This window comes from Malaclemys terrapin, chromosome 4 (genome assembly GCF_027887155.1).
Source record: "Malaclemys terrapin pileata isolate rMalTer1 chromosome 4, rMalTer1.hap1, whole genome shotgun sequence".
NCBI classification, from domain to species: Eukaryota; Metazoa; Chordata; order Testudines; family Emydidae; genus Malaclemys; species Malaclemys terrapin.
Window position 1 is genome coordinate 87011082 of NC_071508.1, and position 9803 is coordinate 87020884.

The window sequence follows — 9803 nt, forward strand, 5'->3', positions numbered from 1 at the left end:
TCCCTGTAGCTAGGTTATCTAGTAGCTATGCTCTGATTTGATTCTAGGGCCAATGTGGGCTTCCAAAGCCTGAAAAGTCGAGGGTTTGTTTTCCTCATTGGGGAAATGAAATGGAGAAGCTCATGGTGTCTGATGTATTTAATAATTTGGCTCCAACAGACAACATAAACTCTTGGCCCCTCAGGGGGTGTTCTTAAAGCCTGCATTGTTAATGAGGATAACCTGCAAGTATCTAGCCGTAATTTCATACCATAGAACTTGCCTGAAGATGTTCCCCAGATTCAATACATAACACTTGTTATTGTGGTAGGGTTCCCACCCCAGAGACAGGCTCTAGGGGACACGTCTAAATCTCTGTCCTCTTGGGCATAGATTCTCTTAGTGCAGCTTCCAAAGGGCTACTTGATGGCTTTTTATTGTGATTGACCAGAAGCAGAGTTTCCCGCGTCCTGCCTGACACAAGAACCCTCCAAATCAGTTACAGCTAGAGCTGGGAGTAATTTTTTGGACAAATAATTAATTTGCCAAAAATGCAATTGGAAGTCAAGAAACTATTTACAAATTGGCAGAAATTTACCAAATCGTTTTGGCCAAAAACATTTTTTTTCAGGCTAGAGTTTGGAAGCATGATTTAGTTTTGTAAAGTTTTTATTCAGTTTAGCGATGGGTTTGACCAAAACCCTGGCTCCAAATACACCTGAACTTGAGCGGAGTTTGGATCCAAATCCCTATTTTGCAGTTGTCCTCTCCACCATTTCCTACTGAGAGAAATGCCACAGGTAGTCCTCTTCTGCCTGAGAGGTTGATCATCCCAATACAGGCCCTTCAGAGGGGGAGAAATTTTATTTAATTTTTTTTTAAATTGTGGGGGAGGGGGACAGAGAGGAATCCTCCCTCCCCTGAAAATAAAATAGTCTAGAGACCAGTGGATTTTCACCATGGTGTCTCCAACTGGCTATTTCTAATAGGCCCATCACCATGGAATCTTAGGCTTGATCTACACTTAAAAGTTAGGTTGACATAACTACTTCAGTCATGGGTATAAAAAGCCCTCCTCCATGATTGACATAGCTATGCTGACTAACCCCAGTACAGAAGAATATCAACATAGCTAATTTGGGCAGGCAGGGGGAAGGTGGTGTTCCTACACTGATGGGAAAACTCCTCCTGTCAGAGCAGGCTGCATCAAAGATACAGCATATGTACTGATATAGTGTCTACAGTATAGACACAGCCTAAGTGCCATAGTGGAGGCTGGGTGAGAAGAGGAAAGAGAATTTTGATGCAAAGCTGCAGATATATGAATGGTAAGATACTCAAACATTTCGGTCTCACTTATTCTTGCACCATCTGTTCATTCCTTTAGATAGAGTTGCATTAATTCATATGAATCAGCTCAACCAATGGAAAACAACAGAGCTCGTCGCTGCATGCTGGCTTAGTGACATGTCACTTGTGTCCCTTTCATTGTAATGGGTATTGGCAGCTGTGAATGAATGGCAATGATCTTCCACTACTGAACAGTTTGCATTGTGAAAGCCTGTGGATAAAGAAAATGGCCTTCAAATGATAGCCCTTAATTGCACTAGCCACCAACTCTGTGGGTATTCCAGCCATGGAGCACCCATGGAAAAAAATTAGAGGGCGCTTAGCACTCACCGGCAGCCAGCTCTCCCCCTCCCTCCCAGCGCCTACCGCCCACCGCTATCAGTTGTTCCGCGGTGTGCAGGAGGCACTGGGAGGGAGGGGGAGGAGCGGGGGTGGGGCACACTCAGGGGAGGGGGAAAAACTGGGCAGAAAGCGGCAGGGCGGGGTGGGAGATTGGGGGAAGGGAGCGAGTGGGGCCTGGGGCAAAGTGGGGGGTTGAGCACCCTGGGGGCCCAGAGAAAGCAGGCACCTGTGCTAGCCACCACTTAGGAAACAGCTCCTCCAACAATAACAGCTATCAGCACATCATAATGTGGTTGATCTTTTTAACATCTGCAACATAATTTCATTCAGATTGTTTAATCTACACTGTAGAGTTTTGTCACCAAAAGTTATGCCGTTTTAATTAAAGTGCTGTTGCATGTCCACACTATGCTCCTTGTGTTGGCAGAGTGCACCCACACTAGCAGCTCTTGCATCAACACAGAGAGCAGTGCACTGTGGGTAGCTATCCCACTATGCAACTGGCCACAGGGTGCTTTGGGAAGGGTTTACAATGCCTCATGGGGCAGGTACAGCATCACATGATGCAGGTTTCTCAATCCCATGGTTCAATGGGCATCCTACTAGATTGCCAGCTGCTTTTCAACTGAAGTGGAGCGAGGAGTGAGTGGGTGACAAGGATCAGGGGCAGGGGGAGAGAGAGTCTATGATTTTTACCTTCTAGTTTCAGGGGGCAACTTCAGCATTAAGTTTTTGATCTAACTCAACTGTACGGTGCTCTCATATTAATGATTTTTAAAATATTTACACATTAGAAGAAATATACAAGAGAGATCATGGACCTTCATAAGATACAATTTCACTATAAACAGATTCAACTCCATTCTGATTTAATTAAAGTTAGTGGGAAGAAATGTACAATTTGATCATATCCCTCAACATAATTTAAACAAAGAATTTTCATCCATCACTGCTAATTAAATCACAAGATTGACATAGCATCTTGGGAAAATACAAACACAGAGAAGAAAAAGGACACAATCATTCAGCTGTGGCAGATTTTAATTTTGTACCAATTTTGCAACAGTAAAAAGGTACTCTCCCCTCTTCTTCTTGAACATCAAGGGCCAGACTCTGAGACACACTAACTGTTTTGTGTAGGTTTGTTGGTGCAAAGCAGCTATATACCCATAGGAACTGAGCAGCATAAGTCTAGGACCGCCTTAGCAGCTCCTGAATCACTGCCTCTGCCACAAGGAGTAGGGCTAGTAAAAGGGGCATGACCAAGTGGTCATTTAATGACTGATTAAGGCTAAATGTAGCCTACCTTGCGTGAAAGCAGGGAGTGCCAAGCCCACTTGTACATTCCAAAGGGGAAGACTAAAAAGGAAGAAGTTAGAGACACCAAGTTTGGCAGCCTATTGGGAGTATGGGTTGGGATCCACCACCTTCATTTGATCTGTCTCTAACCCACTGGGGAACAGAGCTGAATGAATGAAAATCATGACCTGCTGACAAGTAACAAAAACAGCAGCAGCTTTTCAAAGGCAACTACTTTTGTAACATAGTGAAAAATGTAGGTCAAGCACACATATTAGGCAGGGGAAAGAATGTTTAGCAGAGTAACAGATGGCTGGAAGACTCACCCTTCCCCATTCTTGTCATGTACTCAGGGCAGCAAATCACTCACACCCCCATGGCTGCACTATTTTTAGTCCACTAGCTTGATGAGAGCTAGGGTGGTTATGTCTCCTCCAGCTGGGAACCGCGCCCCTTTTTAGTATAGACATGCCTTCAGATAGCAGCAGCCCACAGGGTCTGATGGTGAACTTGTGACTGTCTCTCAGAATAGAAACTCTACCTCTGGAGCAGGCTGTTTAGAGTCCTACAGCCAGATACGCTCTCTATTAGCCTGCCCCGTAGAGAATAATGGTGCAATTAGCAGAGGATTGCCTAGAAAACTAAGACCTTTTCATGTCTAGATTTCTTTCCACAACTTAGCCCTTAATTAAAAACAAAAGCACACACACAGGTAAAGTTGATAAATGACAACAAGGTAGCATTGTGACATTGCACTCCATATGATTTTATAAAAATATGCTAATGAGTGTGAATATAATGTAACTGGAATATGCTTCATGCAAAAGGTCTCTTGTAAGGTATCATTACAAAGCTTATACTCTACGGAGTGTGTTCATCCTATTTGTATAAATGTATCATTCTTGTATCTGAAACTAGAAATATGAAATATAACTCTGAGGTCCTACTGTAATTACGGAAAGTGTGGGCCATTAATGGTGGTTTGGAATCTTGATGGCTCCCATCAACTCGAACAACTGGTTGTAAATGGCTCAGTTTACTTGCAAGCCTTCCTGTGAGTCAGGCCAGGAAGAATGAAGGCTTGGGGTCTCCCAGGACATGTGACCATGTCACCTGGTACTGGAATCCATCTAAAACCTGGGGCTTTTCCATTTAGAAGGAGGGGTGGGGACCCAAAGAGACAAAATATTCCCGCCTTGTGCCAAAGCTATATAAGGGGGTGGAACAGAAGAAAGGAGGTGGCAGTCATGAGAAATCCCCTAGCTACCACCTGAGCTGGCACTAACAAGGACTGTACCAGGGAAAGGATTGGGCCCAGACTAGGAAGAAGTCTAGTCTGTGAAAGAAGTTTATTGGATCATCTCTGAGGGTGAGATTTATCTGTAATCAGTTTCTTAATGTACACCTCTACCCCGATATAGCGCGACCCGATATAACATGATTTTGGATATAAGGCGGTAAAGCAGCGCTCCAGGGGGGCGGGGCTGCGCGCTCTGGTAGATCAAAGCAAGTTCGATATAACGCAGTTTCACCTATAACATGGTAAGATTTTTTGGCTCCCGAGGACAGCGTTATATCAGGGTAGAGGTGTATTAGGCTTAGACTTACGTATTTTTTGTTTTATTTTGCTTAGTAACTTACTTTGTTCTGTCTGTTATTACTTGGAACCACTTAAATCCTACTTTTTATACTTAATAAAAATCCCTTTTTGCTTATTAATTAACCCAGAGTAAGTAATCAATACTTGGAGGAGCAAACAGCTATGCATATCTCTCTATCAGTGTTATAGAGGGTAGACAATTGATGAGATTACCCTGTATAAGCTTTATACAGAGTAAAATGGATTTATTTGGAATTTGGGTATCTGGGTGCTGGAGACAGGAGCACTTAAGCTGTTTTCGGTTAAGTCTGCAGCTTTGGGGTGTGTGGTTCAGACCCTGGGTCTGTGTTGGAGCAGACTGGCGTGTCTGGCTCAACAAGGCAGGGTTCTGGAGGCCCAAACTGGCAGAGAACATGGGTTCAGAGGTAGTCTCAGCACATCAGGTGGCAGTCCCAAGGGGACTCTGTGACCGAACCCGTCACAAGCATCATTTACAAAACTCGAGCACTTAAAAGGTAGGAAAGGAATAAATTAAGGACATCAGATTTTATGCTGCCCACCTTTATTCTCATAAAGAAATTTATATTTTAAATCACAGCACAACAGCTTTATCACACCACAATTGTCTCACCAATTATGGGACTTGTTTTATACATGTTTTTTTACTATCTAAATATTATCTTGAGGGATGATGGTAACCATTGATAAATAGGAAATATCAATTGCCATTTCATGAGAAGCTATATAAGAACATTCCAGGATTTGGACTGTGTGTCACTGTGAAGCTTGGAATGTCCGTGGAGGCAGCATGAAGTGAAGAAAACAGACACAAGCATGGCTGAGAGCGCTTTTTGTTTAGAATATCACCGCTTCAGTCATCACTGAGATCTGCAATCTGTTACTGTCCAATTTTTAAGTTCTCAGCCATTTTTGGCCTTTTCCATATATAACTTTATAAATTACACCCATGCAACAGCAAGGGCTTTCAGTTATATCACAAGTAGTTTAACAGGAAAAGTGTAACACATCAGCTTATAATACAATGATATGTATGACTTGCATTTGTCTACATCATTTATGTTTCTTTTATAGTGTTATGTGGTTCTATATTGGAATAAGCTATCCTGGAAAAAGTGCCTTACCAACCTTAACTGGCTTTTGAAGCCAAGTTTGTGTTGGGATTTCAAAGTTTATCTGTCCATCTTGGTTTTTTATTTGGGGAGGATCAATAAATGTATTTTTTAAAAATACACCACTGGATGAACAGGTCACCAGCGTAACAAACATAAAAGGCGCAAGCAGCATGGTCTAAACTAATCATGATCCCTGCACAGCCTGACAAAATATATGTTGTCTCTACACAAAAGTTTGCTATACATGCACGATCTAGCTTCACTTTTAAGTGTTGGTAAAAAGTGCAAAAAACAATAAACCCTGAATAAACCTCTGAGCTGAATCTGGAGCCCATGTTTCTTGGTTCCAAAGCCATAGTGCATCCCCTCCAAGCCACTGAACCTCTCTGAATCTTGATTACTAGAGGTGAACAGAAAATTTCTGACATAGCATTGTTTTATTTGGGCCGTTTTGCATTCACTCCTACTTTTGCTAAAAGTTCTGACAGAACACTGCATGTTTTGCTGCCAGTTTGTGCACCCAACTCCTTGGTAGCCCAGGCTTCAAAGGTACATGGCCCTGGAGCAGCCAGCCACTCAGACCATCCTGGAGCCAGGGTTCCATTCCCTTTCATGGAGAAATTCAAAATTTAGAGGATTCCTTCGTAATCAGAATGAAATTTGTCTCCTGGAGGATTTTGGAATTAGAATTACCTTTCCCTGCTCAGCTCTAATACCCATAGTGCCCCTTCTAAAAATACAAAAAATGGAGCTAGGAGTGCTTTGGAGTTCAACAGTGGTTATTAATTTATAGATATCAAAGTACTTGACAAAGGACCTTGGGCAAACATTAATATCCCCATTCTAGAGTTGGGCAAATGATGTACAGAGATTTGAACTGAGGTGTATGAGCAGCTCTGGGCTCTACTGCGTAATATATAAATGAGACAAGGTAAAGTAGTAGCCTGGAAAGGGTTAAGGGATCACTGCCAATCACACGGCTGGGTGGGGTATATAAAACAGGAAGTTGGGCCCGGGGTAGAGGATACCCTCTTCCTTCCTCAGCTCTTTATGACCAGGAAAAGCTTCTGGGGAATTGTGACTAGCATCTGTTCAGTTCAGTTGTTTATTTCCTTTGTTATAAATAATAAACCCAGCCCAGAGGAAAGGGCTTTTAAAAAGGACTTGGCTATGGAGTTTGATTCCCTTCCCTGGACGGTGAAATAGCCTGTCAGCCTATGCCATCCTTGAGAATCAGTTCCCAGCTCCGCATCAAGCTTTCTAGGTAACTTTTTGAGTCTGAACAATAGATCTGTGCACATTTTCCTTTGGGGATCCCATTGATAGTGGCCCTGCAGCTCCTTTGCACCCTCTAAGGGGCCATAAAACAGGCATCCAGAGCCCCAGGGAAAATTCCCAGGGTAAAAGGCCTGAGCCAGCACTACACCCTCTCTCCTGCTGAGTGTGCTGGGGCAGAGGGCTTTTGAAGACTCATGTAAGTGGAAGGAGTGGCTGAAGCAGTGCTGCATTCCAGTGCTTCTGCACTGCAGCACGGGCCCAGTTTGGAGAGCCCTGAGGGCTGCTCTGGGCCACTTGGAGCTGAGACTGCCCCTAAATGGTGGAAGCACAAGCCACCTCCCCTCTGTCCCGTGGTCAACCTTATTGCTGGCACAGTGCTGAATTCCCCTCGAGGCAGTGGAGGAATGTGGATGGAAGAGCGTGTAAAGGAATAACTTCATCGCTCTCAGAGTGTTTCCTTTCACTTCCATACAAGCAGCTGTGCCTAGTTTGGATGGAGATATAATTCTGTCACCTCTTCCACCTCCTCCATTGGCTTTAGTAACTGTCATGCTTAGATGGATAGAGGGGAGTTAAAGGAAGCTGGTTTCAACTCTACCAAAAGAGATGTTATTCCACTAGAGGCAGAGGTAAATTGGTCCTGTAAGCTGCTCCAGTGCTTTGTCCAGTCATTTTAAATGATGTGGCCCAACAGACCCTTAATGCCAAATGGCAAGGGGGGGTTTACAGGAACATCCTAATACTGGTCTGCACAGGCTGGTTCACCAAAGAATGTCATGTAAGCTAAGACCACCAATGCCTATTTACATATGAAGTCAGATGTTAGGAAAACACCCAAGAAAAACAAGCTATGTGTGGTTATCCTGTCTTTGAGTACAATGAACTTGGGAGGGGGGCATATATAAGAGACAAAGAAGACACCCTCTTATCCTTCACCTACAAAGTAAATGGGCAGTGCATTTACCTTCATGAAAAAGAGATCTCAACCTTGATTGAAAATGCTGAAAAGGACTTTGGGTGAGATAGGTTAACTTTCTGTATAAAGAAGCTTGTTAATTGTTTACTCTCTGGAAAGAGTGTTCGGTTTTGTTTTATATGCAGCCACTTCTTTTCACTATCTTTACTATCTCCTGACTCTCTAGACTTTGATAATAAATTTGTTTTTACTATTAATATAACTTAGTGCTGTGGTGTTAGGCTAAGTGCTAGCCTTCAGCTGAATCTTACAAGCTGGTGTGTACACTGTTCCTTTAGGAACAAGAAGTCTGGTACTTCTGTGAGAAGCCAACAGCAGGAGCTGGATATCACAGGGGAATGCTTCCAAGGGACTTTGGGACATGGGTGCATCTACTATTTACCTGCAAGGCAAAGTAAGGGCTGGCCTAGCCCAAAAGAGAGTGCTTGAGGGGCTGACATGCTGGGGTGTTAAAGAGCCGACAGCCAGGTAGGCAGAAGCAAGATTCTTGCTCACTGCTGAAAGGGGGCGATAAGGTGACTCTCAGTGCAATGTATCCTGAGAAGTTACACATGACTCCAGCCACCAGGTTTCCACCACTGCTGGAGTGATTATTCCACAGCCTAATACATCTTACGGAGATACTGGTCATGATAGTCAGCTTTAGATTTTCTTTTGCCTTGCTTCTTGCCATAACTCCTAGCTGTGCCCCCTTGGATTTCCCCTAATCAATTTCTCTTCCGCGCTTGTGTTTTTAAAACACTATTATAACAATAAGAAATTATTCTTCCTTCATCCCTTTTAACTCTGTGATGCTCTGTGGATCAATACACATAGCAATCTCTTTACATTTTGCCCGAGTCCCTTATACACCGCATTAAAAAATTCTTTACAATTTACATAAACAGGGCACCTTCTCCTTGGGTGCCTCACTTAGATCAGATGAGCACGGACACTCCCCTCAATGACTCACTTGCATGGCCCTTTCCTACACTCACATGGTCTTGAAACTCACCACATATATGTGTGTGTGGAGGGGTGGGGTGGGTAGACCTTCACATGCCTGGTCTTTCACTGCTCTTACTAATGGCTTGTCCAGTCTCAGTTTAAATGTAGTCCACATCTCTTCACATTTATAAACAACCACAGAACAAGTTGCTGGTTTCCACCCAGTTCTCTGTGACAGGCATTCATGTCACAACACCCCCAACACAACTGACACCACTTCAGATCTTTGTAAGCCAGTCTCAGCAGAGAGGGCAACGGCTGACAGGGAATAAAAGACAGTTTCCTTTTGTGCCCACGCTCCCTTTAGAGATTTCTCCCATAGCTCTGGCTTGATACACACACTGTCAAAGGTCAGTGGGGGTGTAGCTTGCACTATCACTATCCAGGTTGCAATTGTTTTGGGGATAGATAAGCAATTCCATTCTCCAGGATGGTCAGTCAATCTGTCAGCATTCTTGATTACATGAAGATCTCTACACTACAATCAAACCTCCATTGCTGGCCCATGTCAGCTGAATCAGCCTCACCAGGCTCAGGCTACACTGTTTAATTGCAATGTAAATGGTTGGGCTTGGGCTGCAGGCCAAGTTCTGGGACCCTCCCACTTCGTAGGGTCCCAGAGCCACAACTGAACAGCCCCCAAGCTGGCGTCACCTGGCATAGGCCAGCTACAGGTTTTTAACTGCAGTGTAAACATACCCTTGGGGTATTCAGAAGCTGATAGGTCTCCCTAGCAGATAACTGGGAGCCAGATAGATGCTCCTAACTGACAAAAGCACATATTTAAAGACCCAACCCAATATCTGCTTTTAATTGCATCATCTTTTATGAACAGAAATTGCTTTTTGGTGGAATTTAC